The following is a 25,846-nucleotide window of genomic DNA, read 5'->3' as shown; positions in this document are numbered from 1 at the left end:
AATGTTAACATTACATTTTTACCTTTTTCTTTGCTTTGAGGGGTTTCTAATTCTTTTTTCCCTTAAATTATCCAGTCAGTATGTAATCTGTAGCCTTCACTTTTTCCGCATCCCCACCTTTTAATAACTGTCTTTTTTTCTTTTCATCTGTTTCCTAATATTTTTATCATTGTCCCCTTGACCATTTGTTCCCTATTACACATGGGCAACAAGAAGCTAACCTTACTTAAAAACCAATATACTTGGATTAACTGCTAAACAACTATAATGACTAAACGGGATTTAAAAACATTTTCCAAGTACAAGGTCGTTCAAAGTTTAGCCGAAAAGATTCAGTTATTACAGGGACTAGGTTCACAGCTTGACCCAACAGAAAAGGCCACAATCCCTATAACTTTGAACTTAAAAATTTATGCATTCGTTGTTACTGTAGCCACACCACGTTATCACAATAAGCACACAAGCAACACTTTCCCATAGCCAGATACTTATTTTATGCATATAGTATTTCTGTGTACAGTTTAGCCATCTTCACATTTGTTTGCCTTCTGTTTCATAAGTTGTGTCTCTATATAAAGTTTCTAGTTATAAACCCAAACAGCATTCATGATAATTCTTAGAATATTTTAGAAAACGTAAAATATGCCATTGGCAAGTTTTGATTAATTGGGAGACCTTGCCTTGTCTTGGAGAATTTTGTACATTATCTTTCTCCCAAATCCTTGTGTTTTGGAACACCTGCACTTAACAGCTATCAAACGCATGAGACTTAGGCAGAATTCTTCCAAGCCTAAATATTTCCCTTTGGATTTCACTTTTTTTCAAATGAAACAACATTCAGTTCAAATTGGGTCAACACAAATTTTCCTAATACACAACTGTTGAGTAAGCATGCAATTTTTTGTGGCTTTTCCACTTCTATTAGCAATATATTACACAATTGAAATCTAGTTGCTATGGCTTTTGTCACTTGGGGTGTCTGTGAAAGTTATACAAGTAAAAGTGCTCCCTGAGTTGTCTCAGTGGCAGAAAGCATAAATGTTTTGTTCAGGGTTGGGTTTTTTTGCAGTTGGGAAATTCCACATCCTTCTTTGAAACATGTCCATATTACAAATATATTGCAGTTATTCCTCGTCACATAATTTCTTTTTTCTGTTTGTCCATTTCCTCTTCTTATCTAAATGTGAAATAAAACATTATGCCATCTATTGCAGCAAACCCCAGTACTGTATTATTAGAATTCAAGAAACACAAGTACATAATAGAGCATTCTCATTTTCTTTTAAACAAAATATGTCATTACTATTCTGATTTTAATCAGAAGTGTTAACATTTTCTGCTAATGAATTTTTATGTTGACCGTTCTTGTTCATCACCAGTAGTTTGGTAGGAAACAGCATCATCAAACAGATGCTTTCTGAAAGATGCTCTTCAGCTACAGTGAGCAAAAGAAGCCAAAATTGCCGAAATTATTTCTAGCAGTTTTTGGCAATGTCCTCAATATTTTAGTAATTTATATGTTTCTCAGGAACATAGTATAACCCTAGAAATATGTTTGAATTTGTTTAGACAATGAATTGAAAACATACTTGCAGTCAAGGTTTCTGGAGGTTTTGTTATGTGAGTTTGGTTTGTTGTTTGGTTTGTTGTTTTGTTGGGTTTTTTTAAGTGACTAGCTGTAAGCTAGCTTATCTGTGCATTCAGGGCTGCAGGGGACATTCTTTTCACTTTTTTGACAACTGTAAATAATAACATGATTGTAGTTGTACGAAGAATAGTTTTGGCATATAAAAGTGGCAAGGTCTGTAGGGAGAAGTAGTATCTGGTATTAGACCACCTGTCATAACTGAGAGAACAGGCAGACCATTCAGATGGAACAAATTGGTGAAAAAAGTATTTGGCCAAAACCACCCATTTTTTCCAACTGCATCTAGTAAAAAATACTACTTCAGACCTCATTTCTACCTTTATAATGTATTCAATTGAATTTGCACGGTTAAAAAATCAGAGTTGGAAAAAGTTAGCATGGGAGCCTAGGTTCACTGACAGAGGGACCTGGAGTTCCGCTGCTACTGTGACTCACTTTTCACTCACACCTGAAAAGAAAGTGTTATTTTCATCTCATGAGCAGAGAAGGTAACAGAGGTCTGATCTGCCCCTGAAAAGACAAGAGCTAGAACCAAATAGCCTCCTCAGATTTACCAAAATGACTAGGATATGGCTTCGTGGGGAAGTTTGCTCTGGTTTACTGCATACTTTTCTACTACACGCTGTGCCATGTGTACAGGCTGGGCATCTAAACATCAATGAACAGGTTACATTCCCCAGGGCTGTTACATCTTACTGCCAGAGGACTCTAGCATTGCCTTGGGAGTCACTCTTCCACTTACCTTTGCAATCAGGAAGGCTGCGGTTTTTCATTGTCTTTTAAATGAGGCCACAGACCATGGCGCTGCACTCTTCAAGGCAATGGAAAACACAAACCGCTAATAGAAATTAGGGCATGTCAGCAGAACGAAGCGCAGAGGGAGGAGGTAGTTAACAGTGTCCTGGATGTGGGGATGAAGTTTGCCCCACCCCACAGCACCTGCCAGCAAGAGGAGGCCTAGAGGGAGGAACTGACAGCTGGAGGTAATTAAGAGGAGGAAGCAGATTCCAGAGTTTGGCTGTCCTGGCAGAGGGAGATTGGGTTTGTGTTGCAGTAAGATGAGGAGCTGGGTTTAGCTGAGCCTTGGGAGTTGATTGTTTCATTGTTAATTTGTTTCTTAGTGAAATTAAACCCAGGAAGGACCTGAGCTTTGACCTTGCATGTGGTGTGTAGCCTGTGTCATAGACTAACTGGGAGAGTCACCTGGTTACAGAAGGGTTGCATGGAAAATGAAGAGTTGAGTTCTATCACCCTGAAAGAGGGTGTGAAGAGTACGTGGCCACCCAGGTTCAATGAATAAGGCACGATACCCTTCTTAACTCAAGGAGTGGTTGCTGGAAGGGGCAACACCGTCCACGACCACCCAAACTTTGTATAGTATGCAGAGGACACAGATGAGACTCTCCCTAACCCTAGGGATGGCAGCTGAGAACATACACCTACACATCTGCACTCTTATCAGCCCATTGCAGTCATGCACATGTATACAACGCAAGAGCAACAAACATATGCAAGTGCCTCACAATCTACCATTTTTAATATTAGAAATCAGTTTTGCAACAGTTTGTATCTTTTAGAATTGCACACTGGTGAACAGTGCACTAGAACATACTCATCTTCCGACTGTGGACAGATTAAAAGAGTAAGTACTGGAATTAATTAAATAAGAATTTCCACTTTAATTAAAAAAATTGTTACATTTTAAGCTTCTATATTCAGAAATAATAAGTGAATTTTGAACAGAAGTTTTAATGTGAATATTTCAGGCAACCTGCAAAATTCATTTAAGTATAGCTTACCTCCTTTTACATGGTGGAGATGTTAAGGTGTAGTCAGGGTAAGTCACAGCAGAGTGCACAGCAGTAGCCTTGATAAAGCTACAGTTATTGAATAGGGCATAAATCAGAACCCAGCAATGTATTTGCTCAGAACAGAGCCAAGGCATACGATTTTCAGGTCTTTGTTTAACAATTCATACTGTCTTTAAAAAAAAAAAAAAAAAAGACCTTAGGAAAACAAACAAATTGGAACAAAATATAAGCACTGGTAGTTTAGTCAAAAAACATTTGCAGCAATTAAAACACTTTCTCTAGTTTTATCGATGTACTTACATTACTGTTATGTATTATTTTACAGACACTAGCTTTTTAAGAAGAAAAGATACTTGCTCCCACTCTAAGATAAGGGGGTTTTGACACCTCAATATAATATCCCTTTTGCCTCAGTTGTCTTGCTGGATCTTTTTACTTGAAATTCTAAGCTAAATGTCTTTGTGTTTGTCTCGATTGACCATCAGATTTAAGTTACAGTTATTTACAATCACTTAAATTGACAATTCAGAAACTACTTCAGATGAACAAGCAAGATTCTATTTTTATTATCTGTGTGCACTGTGGCAGTAGCTAAGAGTTACTGGGAGGCCACTTTGTACTGCAGTATTTCAGTTGCTAACACTGTTCCCAAAAGCAGTGTTTGCTATAAATTCCCAGCCCAGGGGAATACAAAACAGATACTGTACATTGCATTCTAGGGTGGTACTGCAGTCAGCCCAACATGAACTCTTCTTGCAGCCTGAACTCCATCATCACAGTGGGACTCAACTGACTCAATCCAGTGAGATAGGGCTCGTGTATTTTGGCAGCAATGCAAAGTTGTAACTTTGAACTTTACTTTCCTACTGTGGTTGAGTTTAGAGTAACAAAGTGAGACTCTGTGTCTGTTGATTTAAGTTTTTAGACACACTTTTTATTCAACAGAATTGCTTCCTTTAGAGACAGAAAATATTTAAGAATAAATACTACATAAACATCTGTATTTTCCAATAAACAGAATGCAAACATAATGCAGAGTGCAAGTAAAATTATCTGGAATAAATTCAGAAACAAAATATATTCTCACAGAAATTAAGATTTTTTAATACTGACTTTTGATAAATGTGTTTGACTGTTTCTGTTAATTTCCTCATCAGTTGTATTCTAGTAATGTCCACAAGATAACAATTGATTTAAGCATGTAAAAGAAGTTAATTAAGTTCTGAAGTCAGACAGCGAGGGTTCAGAAGAGAGCTTTTCATGCTTACTCATTTGTGGAGAGGACAGGCGGTTGTCAGATCATATTCAGTTTCAAATTCACAAAAAACATAGCAATAGAATTGTTTCTACAGTTTATTTTTAATTCTAGTATAAAAATAAATAAACAGCACTCTATTAGAGTGGTTTGCCAAGAATTATTACATTCCTTTTTTTTTTCCAGAAAATGAAGTTTAATTATTGCCAGCTCTCACAATTTTATTGCAAGCTCCCTGTTATTGTTATTTTCTTTAAAACCCCTTCTGGAGTCCTTTGATTACATAAGAATTTCTAGGTTGTTTCTTCTGCTGCTTTTAGCACTTCTATGCCTCACAGCAGTATAGAAATATGACCCAAATGTGAACTAAGAACTCAAAAACTGAAAATCAAATAAAAATAGCTATTAGAAATCACTATTTTATTTCCATTATGACCTGTGTTTTTTGGACACTTAGTATAGGTAACACTAGATATCTCTTGTAAACAACAGCAAAAAAAAGCTAATTTGGTTTTATTACGCAAACAATGGTAGAAATATGCCAATGAAGACTAGAAACAAATAGTAAAAAACTGATACTAATATTTTTCACTGCTTTAGTGGTCTGAATTCTTGACTACAATACAATATACTGAGGCTGTGAAAAACAAAAAGGAAATATGTCGCTGAGACAGCAATTACATTAGATCATATGTTGAGCCTCCACTTTACTCAGGGAATGAGGTATAGCTACAAATAGAAGAATATGTGTAGTTTCATCTTGCAAGCTAACTCTGCTTTTTCATTATTCTCAGGTAATGCTTTGTGTTCCCAGTGAGTATCAGGTTGCCATCTGTCTCCCCTAACCAATCCTGCATCCTGACCACATGGCTTCTGACCACGTATTCTGTTTTAGAAGTATGCTCAAAATGATCCAAAATCTGAGTTGCTCTGATCTTCAGCATGTCCTTTCTGGCAGTATTTCGTGATCTAGAAAATGCTTTGTGGTGGTCAGTCTTTTATCTTCACTGAGGTTTCATTTCTGAGAATCCGAGGTACCAATGAACCAAGTTAATTTAGATGTTACTGCTTTGACAAACAACTTCTGAATAATCCAGCAGCAGTTTCAAATATAATCTTAGTTATCTCTAGACCCCTGCAGATGGACAAATTTTGCATAGAAGCTTTTAGATGAGGAGCAGAGCAAGCAACAGAAGACAGTAACTTCTTAAAATGTTGTAGCTTTATGGACTAGGTGGTAATAGTTGTATACCCTCCAGGAATACTCAGGAATATAACCTGGACTTTATTAATTCTTATTATCTATGTACATAATTCTGCTTTTGTCTACTATAAATGGGGAATACTCATCTGGCATATCTGAATAATCATATATAGTGCTAACAGGATTATTATCTTCTATTTTGCAGTACATTGCAGCATTCCTGCCAAATACCTTGATTTTTTTTAAGGCAAATTTGGGAAGTTTGGTGCTAATGCTTCAGCTATACCTTGCTCAGACACCATGTTGAACATTTTTGTTGATGTTCATAAGACATAAGTCTGCCAAGTCAAGGAGATCCACTTCATTCTGAAACCTTTTAGTATCAGAATAGGCAGAGGAAATGTAACCTAGCACATGAGGGTCATCGAGCCCGCTACAAGTACTTACCCAATTGGACAGTATTTATTAGAGGATGTTTGTGACCTCATGCTTCACAAAAAAACTATTGTATTATTCTTACAACATTCATGGTAGAGGAAGCAGCTATTGTATTTATTTGTATTTTAGATGAAATGTTGTCTCTGGGACCAAGGTCGCACTTGTGCTCCGCTGACTGACTTTAGCAAGCAAGCATTCTCAGTCATCGCCCTTTTTCCCTATCCCACCATTGGGTAGTGAGAGGCTTGACTGTTCTATTTGGAACTATTTTACAAGATAGTAAATGCACGTAGGAAACAATCTCTGAAATAGCAGGAGAAATAGAAGGCCTATGTTTGGGCAAGTCATCAAGTCACGCTGGAGAGGCACAGAATAACAGTGCTTCAATGCCTGGAGCACACCAATGGAAAAAAATATTAAATCTAGAAAACAATACTTATGGAAGGAAATTTCAGCAAAAGCTAGTAATTTCTCCCAGTAGCTAAACAGAACATGGCTACATGAAGATAAGTCTCTGCCCTTAAATAGGATTCTTATTTTTTAAACATAAAAAATAAATCACCATGAGCATTCCAAAAGATATACTGTGCCTGGATACAGCAGAAGATTTAGTATTCCGGTATCCCAGACTAAATCAATAACTGGCATCCTATCTGGTCCAGTTATTGAGAGAGCATGATTTGCTTTTTCTTTGCATCACTTTAATGGATTTCTTTTCCTATTGAATAATACCTCTGTACAAATACTGTTTTAAAGTTTATTTGGGTGAAAATTCTGTTTGTACAGATTATATAATTATGTAGGATTATATACAGTGGAGTGCTGCTTACAGAAGTGCTATTACTTGTTTCTTTTATATTCTAGTAACCAAAGTAATAAATAGCTATGTATTTCACTGTTAACTTTACACAAAGGTTCAGGTAAATATGCAGCCCCTGACTCACTTAGCAAATGGAAATTCTGAATCTACGCATCCTTACCAGTATTCGGGGTAGTAGAAAAAAGTTAGAAATATACAATAGAAGGTAAAATAATATCCTTCACTTTTAAATAATTATATTCATTTAAGTACTATCGTTTACATCGATAAGGAATTGTCGTAGAAATTGTGGCTTATAGAACCAAAATTATAGCAGGTTTGTGCGCATGCATGTTATTCATTTGCTCTTTTTTTTTTCCTCTTATCTAATGAAGAGCAGTATTGTGGGAAGTACTGAAATTTTGTCCTTTCTTCTCCAGGCCAGTTACTTCCATCCCAAGGTCCTTTTACTCATAGTCTGCGGCAATCCTTGTGTAGACTGTAGATAAGATTTATTCAAGGCTTTAGAGGGCACATGCTATCTGTGCAAAGCTTTTCATACACAGCATTTCTCATACATTTTATTTCACTAAATAAGTGGCACATACCTGGTGTAGAGGAGCCAGGGCCTTCCCATGCAGTAGCACTTACCCACTCCATACTCACTAGTATCACCTGTTTGCTGGCAATAGGACCATCCCTGCCTGCTGCTTCTTGCCCTGTGCCGCCTCTTCTTAAGCAGTCACATGGAGATGTGGTGCTCCCTTCCCTCCCAGGAGTCTTTCTGTGGGTTTCACAGACAGACATCTGGGCAGAACACGCAGAGCTGAGCACCCTCTGCTCAACACAACAGTAAAGTGGATAATGTCTTTTAGGAAGAAGGGGAACATAGGGGAAGTACTATCTGCTTCAAAGAAAATGCCTAACAAGACCAGTTTACCAGAAAGACAGTTAAGCTGTCTCCTTTACTACTACCATCTTGGCTAGCTTTTCTAATTTGTTTTTATCCATGATATTACAATGATAACGACCTGGCTAATAGATGACTGTGGTGCTGATGCAGTTCTAAGAATTGAATTTTCCTTCAAATCCAGGTGGCAGAAGAACGTAACTGAATCCATATTTAAGCCAATACATACTGGCTAGGAGCCTATGCTGAAGGCTTGTGCAAAGTCCCAACACAAAAGCTAAATATAATATACATATGGTTAACAGGGATTGCCTTAGCATATTCTGTAATGTTGGCTGCCATCATTCAGCAAGAATAAAATTAAAACTTTTGAGCACTCCTCACATAAAATGAAAGATTTACAGAAAGCAGCCAGCAACTGCCAGTGTAAGGTAGTCAACCCGACAAAAAGGTAACAGGAGAGAGATCAAAATAGGTAAATTACAAATTGTCCTTTTGGTTTTTTGGTTTGTGTTTTTTGGTGTTTAGGGGGGGCGGGGGAAAGGGGGAGGAAGCCTTATTTCTTGTCATCTTGAGTAATCTTAGATATTCAGAGCATATCCCAAAGTAGCTCTCCTCTATGAATTAGCGGTGTTGGAAGAAAAGTTAGGTGTGTCCTTGATCCTTTCATTTATTGACAAGAAAAAGTGTAACTGCTTTCAGCAAAAAAAGTCTCTGAAAGGACATGGATCTGAATCATATATTGTACTATTTAATGTGGCAATGTCTACTCTTTCAATTACATAAACCTGTTACTATTTTTACACTTTTTGTTCCTTTATGTCTCATAATATACTGTGATTCTCTTTGATACTACAAAGTTCTTGCGCTATGTTTAGGGCTTAGGTGATCTCACCACTGTCCAGTTTTTTAAGAAATTACTACCCGACATTACTAAGGGACCTTACTATAGCATCTGTCCTTACAGCGCTGTATGTGCACGGCAAATCCAGTTTGTCAAATATAAACCCATCCATGCTACATTGCACTCCAAGTACAGCAAACATTACATGCACTGTAAAGTTGGTCTGAACATGCTTGTATGACCTGAATATTAAATCTGCAATAGATGTGAAGTATTAAGCATCAAAGCTACAGATTGAATCTCAGGGCCTCCTTCAAACTGGTATCCCAAGGTCTCTAGACAGCACTAATAGGCAGCACAGCATAACATAAAATGATAGGTTGTTTTGCAGTCTCTCATGTAACAGGATTTTCCTTCCTATGCAACTAAAAATATAAAAATTAATAAATTTTACTCAATATCATTATCACTGAATCATCAGGATATCTAAAATTTTCACAGAAACACCACCATATTTTATCTCTGAAGGAAATAAATTGACATTATAAAAGACAACTGAAGGAGAGCCATCCAAGAGTAAGAAATAAAAAGAAGTCTAGTAACTTAGCAGATGTAAGATCTCAGTTTATTTGATTTTATACAACTTTCCAAACACTACAAAAAGCAAGAGAGACAAAGGAGTACTGGACATTCCAAATGGAAAGCCTGAAAACAACATACTATTAAACAACTGAAGGTTAATTAAAACTTTGATTGCTGTTTCATAAGTGTCTATAAAACTGTCACCACCAAAGCTGACTCATTGTTAGCCAATATGTTTAAAGATCACAATGGGCTTTCAGCTGTTAATAGATTCCTTTTTTTTATTAGCAGATTCCATAAATATACTGATTTGCAGAAAGGATAAGCAGCCAAAATAATGAGCCTCTTACAAGAGCACAAGAGTTTAATAATAACATTAAGGTTCTTGCAACAATATTCTTGTACAATTTCTTAATTATTATGCTGTCCCCAAAACAAACTGTATTTATCAATAGCAGTTAGCATCTATATCTAATATAGTACAGATAATTAAAATAATCTAACAGGACAGAGCTATATGAACCATCTGTAAGCTGACAAAGCATTCAGTTTGGTTGACTGGCTCTACACTGAAATACACCACAGATGCTGAAATTTTATCATTTAAGGCCAAATACAATTGGCGAAAATGCAGATATGACTTACAAATTTGGAAGAGTATATGTGTATAGCATAGCAATAGCATTAATATTATTGTTACCAGTATCAGTAGTAGTATCATTAGTAGTAGTAATATCAGTATTATTACCTCCTTGAAAATTGATGGGTGGGAAGAAATGTATGGTTTTGTGTTATGGTAAATAATAAAAACACACACATTCAAGGTTCAAAGATCACAGAAGACTATTAAAGACAATAAAAGCTTTATTTACTTTTTGTTGCAGCTCCTGGGGTTTCTTTTCAGGAACTTGTTCAGTAGTGTTTCTTTTGTTTTGCCTAGAGTACATCATAAGTCACAACATAATGGGAGTATGAGTAATGTTCAAATGACAGACACTTTCCAAATCAGAATGATGCTCCAATCAAAGGTTGGATTTTTCCTCAGCCTTGTATTTTATGTAAGTATTTAGACCTGACCACAATGGCTATAAAGTGCTAAACCCTCAAAATTATAAAGGGTTCTTTCTTAAAGCAGTAAATATCTACATGCTAGAAAAGGTGTAGAAAATTATGTCCTAGTTCTGAAAATTCCCAAACCTCTTACAAGCATCAATTTTGTTCTTCTCAGTAAGAAAAGTTACACTGATCAGATCACTGCTTCTCTTGTGTCCAAATGACATCGTAACTTCTGGCTCAATGTTTTCATAGCCATTATAATACCACTGGTGAAATCTGCAGAAGGGTGAGGTCAGAAAGGAATTTTCCAGCTCTTCTTATTTTTCTCTATTTTTAATATCTACTTTTACACATCCATATTTTAGTCTTAGTAATGCAGATGAAAGCATTTCTAATCATACACTTTTTTGAGAACTCAATTATATAAATTATCCAAACAGGTTAATACACTGAAGCATAAAAGGGAAAAGTAAATGTAATTTATAGCTTTTCATTTCTCTCTTCAACTATATATTATTATGATAGCAAAGAAAATAACTCACAGATGTCTACTTTGTATGTGCAGTAAGAAACTTCTACATATAACTAAAAACAATTTAAAATTTGAGGAATAAAGTAGCTACATATTCAAACACATTCCCCATTCATCTAATGTCTTAGATACTCATGTTAAAACAGCGCAGAGATTATTCTCACAGTAGGTTTGATTTTGTGTTTTTCTATAGATACTGTTGCTGCTACACTTACAAAGGGTTGTACTCCATCCCCATATTAAAGTGTAATTCACTTGTGCCATTATTTACAGCCCATGGAGGTAATGGAAAGACTGCCTTATCTTTACTGGATTTTGGACTGGATCTTCTTTTGCTGTACCCTTGTATAAGTTACACAACTACAGATTCACTGGTCGTGTCCCGTCCCCCCCCAAGAAAACAGCAGGAGACAGGCATGTCCCCACTGCTGTCTGAAAGATACTGCTGGTACTTCAGTTGCTCCAGTTCAGGTTTGATTTGACAACAGCAGTAGCTGTATATGGCAAAGAGCAGTTTTCTTTTTTTGCATCCAGATCATTAGAAGAATCTTAATAAGTGCACTATTTCTGACTACCTTTCTATTCACAGTGAACCAGCAGATCTGCATTCCTCATGAGAATTTTAAAGCTACTTTTCTGGTATTTAAGCAAATAGCACAAGATTGGTTGAGACAGCATCTCACTGTAATGTAGGAATTTCTTATTCTGGTAAATTCTGCTTTACTGTTTGTTGGGGGGGGGGGGGGGGTTGTTGTTGTTTAATTAATTGGATGCTATTTTAAGTTCCTACTGTGTATTGGCCTAGTCATGGGAATTGGATCTATGTCTCTTCTCTATTGCTATATATTGAATGAGTAAGAGGAGCTGGAAAGAGCTGAACATTGCTTAGTAAAAGCCACACAGCTGTAACAGCTGAGCTAAAGCAGCACTTGATTAAAAGGAGACTGAAGTATCGAAGGAGAGCATAGAAAAAGATGAAATATGTGTTTACTATATGGGAAAGAGTAACAGGACAGCGTTCCCAGACATCAATAACATAGTTGGTTCATTTTTCTGTTTCATATCTGGTCTTATGAATATGCAGTACAAACTGCATCTAGTTGCAATACCTTCAGAAATTAAAACAAAGTTTTTCTTGTCCAGTTCACTGCACAAGTGTGGTGGTTAGCCTTTCTTTCAATTAACACCATCAGCCACACAATCCTATCCATACTCTAGCAAAAATCTTTTACATAAAGATACCTGCTGTGCTCTACACCATGTAAGACCTCAGTTGCTGGAACAACAAATCCCAAAAGTCTGTGATTGAGTTTCCACTTCTGAAACCTGAATAGAGAAATTAGTTCTTTTTTTACTTTTGATTATTCCAAGACTGAAAAGGCAGATACAGGTGAAGGATTCCTATCCAAACATTAGAGACCATGAAAATGATGAGAAATGCATTTCCTAATGAAGTCCATCAGGAACACCATATCCTAAAAAATTAAAATGAAACCCAAAACTCTTCAATATTACAGATCTTGCTTGACAGTCAAGCCATGCCATAATTCCCTCAGTTCAACTGAAACTTCATGTTTTCAGCTGAACTGTGGGGAATGGAATTTTTCCTTCATTATAAGAGGCCAGGGTGTATTTTCTCTCCTCACAATGTGGGTCTCAACTAGCAAAAAGACCTGAAGGGGAGAAACTAATCCTGTTAACAGAACTAAGAATTAGTAGAGATGAGAAGTAAGAGAGTCTAGACGGAAAAAGGAGGCTGGATGAAGCTTGAGAAGGGACAGGGCATAAAAGATAATGGGGACAGGCCAATAAGGGTAATGGCAGCTAATATCAGCAACTGTATAAATTTATACTATTCTGGATGTAGTTATCTCACAGGGGAAACCTGTTTTGAACAGGGCTGTAGTTCACTAAAGAATGCTGATAGAAAACAAAATGGATTGCTTGAGAGAGAGATTCCAAAGAGGCAGTGTGGAAGACATTTTTGTGCATTGTAGTTTGCTCTGCTATCCTCCTATAAATACATAGAAAACTCACCTTTCATCAATGCTAAAAAAATTAAGTGACGCTTACGGTGATATGCAAATTATTTTCATAAACTGACCCATAAGTTTTTTGCACGAAATGACACATATAAACCAACATGAACTTGGCAGATATGGAAAATATTTCAGGAATATTCCTTTGCATTTAAGAGATATATAATTTAAACAAAGACAGCTAGTCTAGACCAAGCACTCATCTAGAATCCCTTAAAGCATGAGATTTCTATGGTTTGAGATTTCTATGTGTGGAGCTACAAACTGTGTTGACATTTTTTTCATGCTTTCCTAAATCTGGATAGGCTCTCTGTTCACCAGCACATTTTGTAAGCACAATACCTCATTGTGAAGACTTTCTAGATTTGATTATCCACAATCCAGCTGCCTTGAACTACAGTAGTACTGAATACCTCATAAAGCATCTCAGGAGCTTAAACAATGTCTTCCCTAGAGCTCCTCTGTCTGATTTACAGGTCACCCCTTCAGGGTCATCTGATCAATAGAACAAGGAAACAAAGACTCTCAAAATGTTTGATAAGAAAGCAAAAGAGATACTCAGATCTAAGTGGTACAACAAATACTAGCCTTCATTATCTCACCAGCCATGATGCTCATGAGGTTTGTATCTGTGTCACTGCAACTTTTCACATTGTTGCTGCTGAGCTGAACTCCTCCAATGTGCCTTCTTTTGGAAATACTAGTATTTCTTGACTTGTGTCAAGTATCCTTATGTCCTGTTCCCTTTTAAGAGGGGTGCTCTTGTATCTACTTCTCTGTGTGTTTCTAAATATGTGTACCAAAATGTTAATAACTAATAAATTTTCAATAACTTCAATTCCCCCTTCTGGGGAGTCCCTAATACACCTTTACTCCCATGTACCTCTTCACCAGCTTGTAAAAATGTTGAGTCAAGCTGGACTTCGCAGCTTCAGACACAGTGTTATTTTAAGACACTGTTCTGCAGCTAAGAGGCATTTGGACTAGTCACTTTTCATTGTCCCGCCTGTATATTTTACAGGAATCCAGACAGCAGATGAGTGAATTTAGAGGCACTGAAGGATTCAATACTAAGTCATTTTAATATAACCAACAAGTTCATAAATTGTACATAAATACCTAAAATCCCAAATTCTAACAACCGAGTACTGTCTTTTTAAATTGTTACCACTTATATCTGGATGCTTTTTGCTTAAAATATTCTAAATGCAGGCATAAGCAATTCTGAGCCAGGTCAAAATGAAAACTTTATTTGGTCTCTGGCCAAGGAATGAGTTTCCTGGGTTGTCTGGACAAATCTGTTCAGCTGCTTTTGGTTACTACTAGAGTAAAAACAGCAACAACAAACGCCTTTGCCATTATAACAAAATTCTAAGCTACCTCAAGAAATAGCATAGAAATGATCACCTATGAAAACAAATTAAAAACAAAAGGTCAAAAGAGGAAAATCAGGTTAAGAAATTATGCATGTAAAATAAAGTGAGTTGTATTTCAGGGATGTTAAGTAATCACAGCTCTATCTAGAATTTTTAAGAATAAAAGCTGCTCACTGGAGGCTTTATAAAGATATGGCTGCTAAACATTACTTGTTTAAAAGTAGGGATATGAGTTCATAGGCAGTATTTTTAAGATTAGGAGAAATTTTGCTTAACTTCTCAACTTGTGATTCTACTGATGTAATAATTTCTTTAATCGTTCAACTGAAACCCATAGGTTTCAAAGACCCACAAGAATTAGAATTTCATTAAAAACAGGAACTTTTTTTTTCTGTATATAAAATAGAGAAAAAAGACTCATTCCTCTTTTTTTTCCTCTGTTTCTGATCACTGTTTGCTAAAACCACACATAAACCTCCACTGTCAATCAGCTGCAGCAAGAAAAGAATCTATCCTGCCCTATCCCATTCTGAAGAATGAGATGTGGCATTCAAGACCAAATACAGAACATCTTCCTTTTCAATTTTCTTTAAAGATAAAAAAGGAAATTAATAAATCCTTGAGGTACAAATTACTCTAGTTAATTAAAATCACAATGACCACCATCATCTACCTGCTCTGTATTATATTTTCTATTTCTGTAAAACTATGAAGGTTTTCTTGTTTAGATACTTTTTGCATTTGGTATCTGTCCACTTCTGTATTAGGTATTCTTCTTCGCTTGTCTGGCTCTGTCTTCAGGGATGCACATGTAGTCATATACCTATACATCAGGCCTTTATTGTTCTAAACCGTATAGAATCATGTACTCATATGTACATACAGCTTATAATCAGCTAAACAAAGCTGCTAGACCTTAACCTATTGAGTTTTTCTCTATGTGCATATGCTTATGCATGATTTCTAAACATATAGTAGTACATAATTATGAAATTACACTAGCCATGTAGATATCTTGGTAGATACCATGCTCCCAGTTGAAAAAGCACTAGCAGCTGGGCTTTCACGTACAATATTTTGTAATGTACTCTTTTCCAGGTGAAACATTAGCACTAGATTATGGATCTGCATTCAAAACCACAGTTAACCAGTGATCTAAATAATTTATGTTTTGATGGAAAGCCTTTCATATAGCAACAAATACTACAGTATTAATGTAATAGGAATTAAATTGTCAATTGATCATGATGACCCTCAGAACTAAATCTGAAATAGAATTTGGAAACTGGACCCACAGAGGTCAAAATGTCTCCAGAGAGAGAGACAGAGAAGGAGACTTGTCCAGTTCCTGTATGAAATAAATTTTGTACTGTATTTTCATACAAGTAATGTTCTTTTGTTTCATTTATTCATTTTGTTTGATATTTCCTGTGACAATTCACAGTGATGTGATCTCTAGCTCACTTAGGTTACAACTTCCTTTGACATCATGCGTACTAAGTCTGACACTGAAGAATCTTGAATCATAAGAATCTTAAGAGTTAGCATTCATGAGCCAGGTTTAGATAAACATGTACCTTTATACTTTTTTATGATATGTAAAACATCTCTAGAAGTGTAAAGTCATATAGTTACACATATTTCAGATGTGCAGACTTCAGAACAACAGACTAAAACTGCTTTTGAAAAACTATATGAAAAAGTGTGTTGGGCCATTTCCACATTTACTAGCATTTTTGTATTCTCTCATCTTAAGGTGAAGAAGAACAATGTCCCCAGTGAAAATAATATTTGATATATAACTAAACTGAAGAGAATATTAAGTTTTTTTCTGAACATTTATGTGAAAGAGGTTACCTACCAGTGTCATTTTAAGGGGTTTCTTTTGTTAACAGCTTTGCAGCTCTAGCACAATAATAGTACAATTCAAATGAACTCAATAAATGCACACAGAGCAAACTCATTAGAGTCTAAGCTAGCTGAAGAACACTCGGAAAGTTAGAAACAGATGTGATAAGCTCTCCACAATAAAAACCTAAACAAAACTACTTAAGTTCATATAAATAGATAAATATATGATAGTAGGATTTTGCATACATGTAGTATATATTTTTCTGTGCTATAGCAACAATAACAAGTAAATCTTTGAGACTCCCCCAGTGAAGTAAGTATTCCTGTATTACAAATGGGAAATTTTAGAGGGAAAAAGACTTAGTGACTTTCGCAAAATACTAATATTAATTTTGAAATCTACAACTTAGGATTTTTCAGTTTCCAAGTCTGAGATTTTTACACTATGCTACAGAACTTTCTCTTGTTTAATAAATAGATACATTCTGTGCTCCCAAGTTAGCTATAACTCATATTCATCCTGGAGGAACTTACAACTAAGATGGCATTTTAAGACTGTGCTCTATGTGCCTATATGTTGAGATGTGCATTTATTTGCTGTACTGAGACATCACACTGTTGAATGCCATCTTGCTTCAATCTCACCTCTCACCCAGGACTTACAGGTACTTCTTGATCAGCAATATTGCCACAGATACAAAAATCACACCTTTCCTTTGTGTTTTCTACCAGGTTTTTTTTCCAATTATACTTATATGGAATCCTCTGGCAAAAGCCCACTTGGGTAGAATTTATTTTGGGCTCTTAAAGTCCTATTCACATTTATGTGATGCCATATAAAATGATAGAAACAGCAAAGCAGCTAAAACCCAACTCAGCGTTTGAAACATAAGCACTGTAGACCTTCACTACTATTTTCCATATTGCTAAGACTCTATATATGCCTTATAACAATTATTTTTTTAATGAGTATACTAAATATCTGGCCAGTTCTATGGTAGCCCAAGAGATCAGAAAAGCTCTGATGGACCCATTACAGTCTCTTGTGTAAATAATACAAAGTTAATAAAGTAATTAATAAATATTTTTAATCACTCTGATTTTGTATTAAATAGAGGAACTAAAACAGTTCCAAAGGAACCATTCCATCCTCAGACAAAAAAATGTGCATTTTTAAATTTTCAATAAGGCATACATTTGCCTTAAAAAGCAAAACCAAAGCTAATAAATTACATTTTAGAACTCTATTTAAAGACACTCATGGAGAGACTTAGGCTGACAAAACTCAGGAAATTCAAATGTGGAAGTAGAAACATAAATGTAAGAGGGGTGTAATTCATGCCATTATACCTGTTTGAAACAATTTGTGTGAGTTAAGGATAGAGTGCCAGCATAAACTTTGAATTTATTGGCTTTTGTTGCTTTAAATCAGACCCTTCACATTATTTAAACATAGTTTTTGTATTTAATATTCAGAGCAATAGAACACGTACATTTTGCTGCAGATAGATACATAATTCATGTTGGTAGGAAGCATACCTTATAACACTTAAGTGGTTTATTAAACTTGTTTCATCTGATATGGGATAAATTCTGTAATTGACGGCAAGTCATAGGCAGATCCTACATCTATCATATTTAAGATTACCTTATGTTATAGAAACTATTCTGCTTTGGCCTCTCAAGGGCTTTTTTTTCCTGGAGAGAAAATATATGAAATATGTTAATGTTGTTTAAAAATGACTTAAACCTGAACTCCTACATGAAATTAGTTTAGTGGCCTCAGCTCAGTCCCTAGCAGACAGTTGAGTATATCAGGAAAACCATCACACATAATTTGGCACCAGTCAGTAGGACCAGCAGCCTCTGATCTAAAGATGCCTGGCAATGAGCCTGGGGAGGCTGAATAACCTCTTGTTTTAGGGACCATCAACTCTTGAAGTCAGAAGGGAGGTCATATTGTGCAGAGCGCTTATTTCTGTACTCGTTGCTCCCTCTCAAGTTCATAGTTCATAGTAGAATTACTTGAAATTACCCCACCTATTTGATGAGCATGGATAGGAAAAAGAAAGTAAAGAAAGAGGATTGCATCTCTCAGACAGTAGATGCCAGTCAGATCTACTGACACTAGAATTTTCTTTCAAGTCTTCTGTCATTTCTGTTATCTGTATAGCTTTACCAATATGGACTGGGTGGAGTCTTAGGGTGTAGCAGGCTACAACTAGATTGTGGTGTTGCAAGCATTATGACATCTTAACATTTGTATTGTTGTCTGCATCGTGATGGATTGAAATTCTAATAGCCAGCAATAATTTGTTTGACTCTTTGCTCCTGCTGTTGACTATTGATAACTACAGAGTTATATTTTGGGACAGAAGTTCTAATGCTAACAAGGCATGTCTAAAATAAGTAGATGGGTTGGGGTGACTAAAATATCATAAAGATTGTGACACAGTGGTGGTTAAATCCCCCATTTTTTTAAGAATGGGTAAAGGTAGATTATCAAGTAAGTGAATACCATCTACTATTTTTGCTTCAACTGCTGTTCTTTGTTTCTTTGGTAGTCATGTTGCACCAGCCTGGAATAATGATAATTTAAGAAAATTTTTCTCAAACTTCTGCAAATCATGCTCACCACCAAGACAAGTGGAACTCCACTGCTAAGATCTCTCCATAGTTAATATATTACTGAAGTTCTGAGATGAGATTATCCCAACTTAAAGGTTTTGAATAATGCAGCTGTTAATGTTCATATCCAAAATGCCAACTTGATTTAGATTATAGTGACAATGAAAATGAACAGAGCAGTTACACTGCACTTGTGCTAATTCAAGCTCACTGTTACTAAAGGCAGATGTGCTACGTTAGTAACTTTATGTATGAAATACTTCTGCACAATCACAACTTCTGGAAACTTAATTTTAAGACAGAAGAATGAGAGGGAATCTGAGCTATGATTGAGAATTCTACTTTTCTTTCTTTGCCATTAATTAGCTCTTTTCCATGAAAAGATATGCCAGTACATACAGGTCTAGTACAGGAATAGTCACAGAAGGATATAAGCTGTATAAATCTGGGAAAGAACATCACAGTTGGGCTAGACAGGTCATATTTCTGTTGATACTCTTTGTAGCAGATGCCTTTTTTCTTCATTTTTCGTAGAAAGAAATGACGTATTTAGATCCTCCTAGTTCCCAAGAGTTCTTTAAAAAGGTTGTTACAAGCTACAAAAGAAAGAAGGCTTCAAGCAAATATTGAAATATTCACTTTGGGAGTCATTAAATGAGCAAACCGTCATGAGTACTCCTGTCTGGTTATGTGATAGCGTATAGATATCTGGCTACCTGTGTGTTTCCCTTTGCATTTATGCTAAGTTCCCTTGCTATGAGTTTTTTATTTGACTAGTTCCTCTTTACATCTCTTCAGAGTTGGGTTACTCTGGTTACAATTGTTCTATGATGCATTTGTCAACTTTCTTAAGTTCATGGTTTATAAGGTACAGCCATTTTCAGAGATACAGGGTTTGGATCTCAGGAAAGTAATTGAGTATCTGTTTGGTTTTGCCTTTGTGTTCATGCTTTTAAAGTCTCAGACCCTGAATGGATACAGGGAGCAGAAAGCCCAGGTATGCAGCATCAACCTGGATGGCACTGTAACAAATTATTTTGTAAGCAAATAATAAGAAAGTTAATGTTAGTGGAGCTTTAGGGTCTGATTCTACAAGCTTTAGTGACAACAGTAATCCTTTTTCACGTTAGTAACTTTACAGACAGCAAAGATCACTCAGGAGACTAAATTTATTTTGTGGAAGTAGGCTCAGTCTTCAGGTGAACATTCATCTTCTCCATTAAATAGATTTTTTTTTAATCGTATGATAATCAGAATATTCTCATATTTTTGAGACATTTTAGAATGTCCTGCAGTTTTCTCTAATTGCTACTGAATTTATCAGAGCAGCAAAATAAGATTTTAGCCACTTTTCTCTTAATGGTCCATTAAAAAAATCTTCAAAAGGAGCTTGGCACTCAAAGAAATTAAGTTTCTTAGGATGAAGGCAGGCTGGAAGCTTATTGAAGCTTTTTTTTTCTTTTTATTCTGTATCAAATCAAGACAATGTTCGTGATATGGGATGGGAGGCAGAAGGGGGTTGACCATTAAGTAAACCAATGGCACATTTGCATTGTGCCATTCAGATGGTACAATTCAGTGTTTGAGTAAGGAGATTACCTGAGACAAAGCTTTTGAATGAGGAACCTGGTTGGCCTTGAGATGTGACTGGCAAGAGGAAAGAGGCTTGTTAAGTGTCAGTCCAGTGGAATATTCCAGCTGAAGTACAGAAGTAAAGAAGTTACAGTCCTACAGTCCTCAGTAAAGAAGTTACAGTCCCCTGAAAATGTGTGCAGCTGTGATGTTGCTCCTTCAGGGCACCAAAAGAAAAGGGAAAATTTCAGTCTATCAGACAGATGAGAAGTGTCAGATTTGTTATCCTCCAAAGCAGACAGTCTTTTTTGGCTCTAATATGAGAACTGATGTAAAGATTAAGATAATCCTCATTTCTTTTGAGGAGATAGCATAAGTATTTTGCGAATAAAATACTTCTAGAAATTTTTTTACCATTGTAACAGCAGTTCATACAGATGATTCTTTTCCACTGGGATGCAGAAAACAAGCTTTTTTCATACTCTGTCTTGCTGTTGATCCAAGAGACCTCCAAAGCTAGTGTTAGAGAAACAGACACAAATCATCTAATGCACAGCAAATTTCCACTGGCACCATGTTTCATACTGATGTGTCTTGGACTTAGTTTAATGATGGTAGGATCAGTTCGATGTTATTGGCTATTGGCCCTAGTCTGAGAGGTGGTGAAAGATCTTCTACCCTCTTATTTTGACCACAAAATGCTCAGCAAGCCCCAGACTCCCACTGGCCTCAACAGAAATGCAGAAATTCAGGATGCTTAACACTTTCCAGGATTGGGCCCAGATGGTTATGACCATTCATCAGTTAATTTTACTGCTTTTCAGCAGTTGTAAAACATACACCATGATACGTCTTTTTTGAACAGCTGGAAAATTATGTTGTAACTAAAATTCCATTATTCAGCTTTCCATGCAATGGATTTTGCTCTGAGAGCTGAGAGACAATCTAAATAGTGGCTAGATGCACCCTCAGCATAGTCATAAATGTCACAGTGTTTGGAGGGGTGGGATTTTTTTCAGGACAAAGTCATTTTTTAGTGACATTCATTTTATTTTGTACCTAACATGGGATTTTTATTGCATTTTATGTATAAAATACAGAAAACCAGAAATAATAAGAAGTTTAATATCTTAACATACATTAACTTTTTTCATTGTAATTAGGCATTCTATGCACTCCTACTTTTCTCAGTCGGACTATAAATCCTGAGAGTTTTTCCCTTGTGAGCCAAGTTCTTCTATCTTTACTAATCTCAATGGGCTGTTACATTAGCCTATAAAGTAATCTCAGTGGGACAAATTCCTGCCTCCAATACTCCCATGTAAATTGAAAGCAATCCTATAATTACGATTATACCAAAAGCAGAATTTGGCCCAGTGATTTGAAAAGAGCCAACCAGGCAGTATTTGCCCAACAGTATTTGCTCTCGAATACTTTATTTTCTTCTTGCATTTGGAACCACAGCCCTGTGTGTGTTAAAGTGTCCTGTAGAATTGAATTAACAGAAAAAGACAGTGATGAGTAATGTTTACAACTTCCATTATTAGAAAAGCTGTCGCCCTTCACTTCCCACTGAAGTCAATGGAAGCTGAATGTGTTGGAAGGGAAGGTGGCCCTAGGTCTCCACCGACTTATGTTCTGCTGCATTATAAAGCACAGATGGAAAGGGATTAGAGCTAAGTGAAGGCCAGTTAGCTACCACGTAAGTTAGAGCTGAAGAAGATCATGTCTAATTGTGTTTATAGACTTAACAATGGTCTGGGAAATGGTTTTAAAGACCTCAAATTCTATCAGATTTGAGGAACAGCAGCCCCTTTTTAAAGATCTATCATAGCACCTATCTAAGTTTCTTGTAATATTGGAATTATTTCTTACACTAACAAAATTATCTCCCAAGACTCTCCAGCCTGGTTACACTACATGGTGTTGCAGTATAGAATGATGCTTATAGGCCACAAGTCCAGTTGTAGACTGCTCTCACTTTTTCAGCCTTTTCTTTTCAATGCCTGTGTCTTTGCTGTCTCGGATTGTAGGTGCATAGAGCCTAAAAACATAACCTCGAGCACTTAGAAAACATTAGCTATATCCAGAGTTATGAATTTGGCACTGAGCATAGTTCTCTAGCTAAATTTACTGGAATTCAATGGGACACACCTCCTGTTCTCCTAAAGGACCAATCTGACTGACGATAATGGAAGTTTTGAATGAAGAAGAGATTCAGCTACCACCTGAAATGTGCAGTAAGGGAAATAAGTAAGTGAAATAAGGGATTTAACATTTTATTATTTTTAATATTTTTATATTTTAGTGTATTTCACTTCCTTGTAAGTGATTTAATTTTCATGAAAATTAAAAGATTGATTGCATTACAGGCTGTCTTCTGTATAACCACAAAACTATTACAGGATAAGAGGCAGGTAGAGAATTCTCCACATTGCAACAGAAATGAACTTAAGCTCTATCCAGAAGACACTGACATAGCAATACAAGCACAATACATTCTTAATGCTTATTTAACATCAAGATCCTACATAAACTGATGCATATGTTCAATTTTTTCATGCATGAATGGTAACTTTGAAGGCCTGTTCATATTCACAAATACAGCACACAGATAAGCACTGAAGGATGGTTTAATCTTTGTCAAAGTGTGAGCACTTTTTTTTTATTTTATCAGAAAAATTGACAGGTTTCATTGCAAGATTTTCCACAAAAAATACACTGTTAAGTGTAAGCTACTGCATTTGTGTGTTGTAACCAATGTCATGCATAAACATATAAGAAATAGAGTATCTTGCTTTATCTCCAAAATATTAAAATACAATGGGGCAAATTCTGAAGTTTTTTTCAAAGGTCAAATTTTCACTGAATAAATACTGAACAAGAACTTCAAACTCTGACCTCATTACTAATTGTGTTTTTTTACTTCTAACATGCATGCTACTAACATTTTAGATTTACCTGAAAATGCCTGGCAGAACAGAACTGTTTACAATTGCAGAATCTCACTGGTGTGGAGAGGTCTTTTTGAATGAAGGCTTAAGAGTTTTCTGGCTCTTAAAATCTTAAAATGCTAGGTTTAATCTGTGTCTTTTTCATAAAAGCAGAACTCTGCAAGGATCCCTGGCAGAGATTTTCTCCAGCCACTGTATGACAAGGACTAAGACTCCAGACCCTTGCTAGCCAGTAAAGGAAGGAGGAGTTTTGAGTTTCTGACTCCCCTAAGATTGGCAAGAGGTAAGGGATATTAAAATTCAGTTTACTGCACTATCGCCACACTGTCTTCAGTGTCTTTTAACCACCCTGACTGTTTTTGTAAGACCATTGGAGCTATGCTGCCACCAGCATGTAAAATCTCTCTGGATTTTGAGAAGTGCTAGCACAAAACCTGCACTTCTGTGTTGCACTGGAGATGATTTTTGTACCTTTCTCCTCATTAGCATGTTTTTGTTCTTGAAGGCAGCAAGCTGATATTCTAGGAAACTTGGTTTTAAATATTTTGTTTATCCTGTATGCACCAAAATGTCTCCTACTTTCATGGTATCAGAGCCAAACTTTGGGTGAAATATTTCATGATAGTAATCAGCAAGTCAGCTGGTAAACATGGAAAATCTTAGATAGCCACCAACTGCATCAAAATAATTATACAAGAAGGAAAGCATTGATGAGCAATCAAAAAAAAGTACAGCCTTCAAGAGTAAGTAAGTAGTATCATCAAAAAACTTCTGTATTTGTTTCTTATTTTCTGTTTTAAATGCACTTAGTAAAAAATGAGCTCTACAGGGAAATACACCTGAAAGCTTCACCTGCAAATAAATAAAGAAATAAAGGAAGCTGTTTTTTAAAACAAGAGGGAAACAAAACAGGTGACCACCTATTTTTTCACTTTCTCTTTGATCATTTCATTTACAACAAAATTATGGGTAGCCAAATATATGTATTAATTGCTACATTTTTAAAATGCAAAAATGCAAAATATACAGCCTTAATATGTTTTTTTTTTCAGAAAGTAGCATGCACTTTATTTTACTATAAAATCATTGCACCATATCATATATACTCTGCCATATTTGTTTATAAAACCTGCTTCATTTTTCTGTAACAAGGAACGCAGATGCAAAACCACATTAAGACCTTTTTCTTCAGCTGATGGCTTTTAAGAGCATCCATCAGATTATCTTTGTGAATCTGCCACTTGTACAGCATTGCTGATGGTCTTTATTTGTCTAATCATTGCATGTACTATATACTTTAAGTAGGAAGCCATTTTGAATATAATTTCTTAAAAGCAACTTCCCCAGCTGGGACACATAATTATTACCTACAGTTCCAATCCTTCAGCCAGGATGGGATGTCAGACATAAAGTAGGAGTTTTACCTATTTATGTATTTGCCTGGACATATGCACCAATAAGGTACATATTTTATAATCTGTCTTTAAAACTGGACTAAAACCCAACTGAAATGTTTATAATCAATTTAAGCATAAAAACAGTAGTCCCACAAAAATACTGCATTAGCCATGAAGTAACAGATAAAAGAAAGTGCATCCTCCTTCAGTGTACAATACACCCCTTTCCAGCAGCGCACCATCACTTTTACAGAGGTGAGCGTGGCAGCACACGTGGGAAAGATGACACTCCAAGGCTGGCTCAGAGGCACTGCAAGTGCAATGGGTGCTCGCAACGGGTGGCCTCCTGGCAGAGGGAGTTTTGTACTGAGAGCTGTCCAACACTCTCACCTCTATAGGTCCCAACTGCATCAGCACAGCGTATACATGCACTCAGGGAGGGGCAGGCATTCATATTTCCCACTGCACTCTGGCAGGAAAAAAATATGATAAAACAGTATCAATTCATATATACCATTCAGTGATGAGAAAAGCCCCCTTATAGTCCTTTCTAGCACATGTAACTGAAAACGCTTGCTGAGCGGACTGAAGGTGGAGTGTCTGTCATAGTTGGAGACACAGCTGGAGACTGTGACTCTGGTGCAGAATCTCTATTACCCAAGCCATATCGTGCAGATGTGTGTCACGAACCTTTGCAGGCTGCTGTAATATGAGGTACAACCCACATTGTCATACTCAGAAGATCTGTATGCTTAGATATACACTACACATTTTGTCCCACAGCAGTGCAGATTTTTAGGAGTAAGCCAGCATTGCTAAAAAATACAGTAACTTCCACATTTTTCAGAGATATTTGTGGGCTTATAAAGATACAGTAATGGACTGCAGCCTGTGCAGTCCAGTTCAACTCCACTGAACGTCCTGCCTGCCTATTCCCAATTTCCTGTCTC

General features: G+C 36.2%; 1 long non-coding RNA gene across 1 annotated transcript; it reads left to right on the top strand.

Moving 5' to 3' along the window:
* Nucleotides 1-3,164: 3,164 nt before the first annotated feature.
* Nucleotides 3,165-23,749, top strand: LOC142027313 (uncharacterized). Its single transcript, XR_012649087.1, has 3 exons — nt 3,165-3,290; nt 10,432-10,549; nt 23,650-23,749. It is a non-coding gene; the product is annotated as an uncharacterized LOC142027313 (long non-coding RNA).
* The last annotated feature ends 2,097 nt before the right edge of the window (nt 23,750-25,846 follow it).

This window comes from Buteo buteo, chromosome Z (assembly GCF_964188355.1).
Source record: "Buteo buteo chromosome Z, bButBut1.hap1.1, whole genome shotgun sequence".
NCBI lineage: Eukaryota > Metazoa > Chordata > Aves > Accipitriformes > Accipitridae > Buteo > Buteo buteo.
This window is presented reverse-complemented; position numbering and strand designations above follow the sequence as displayed.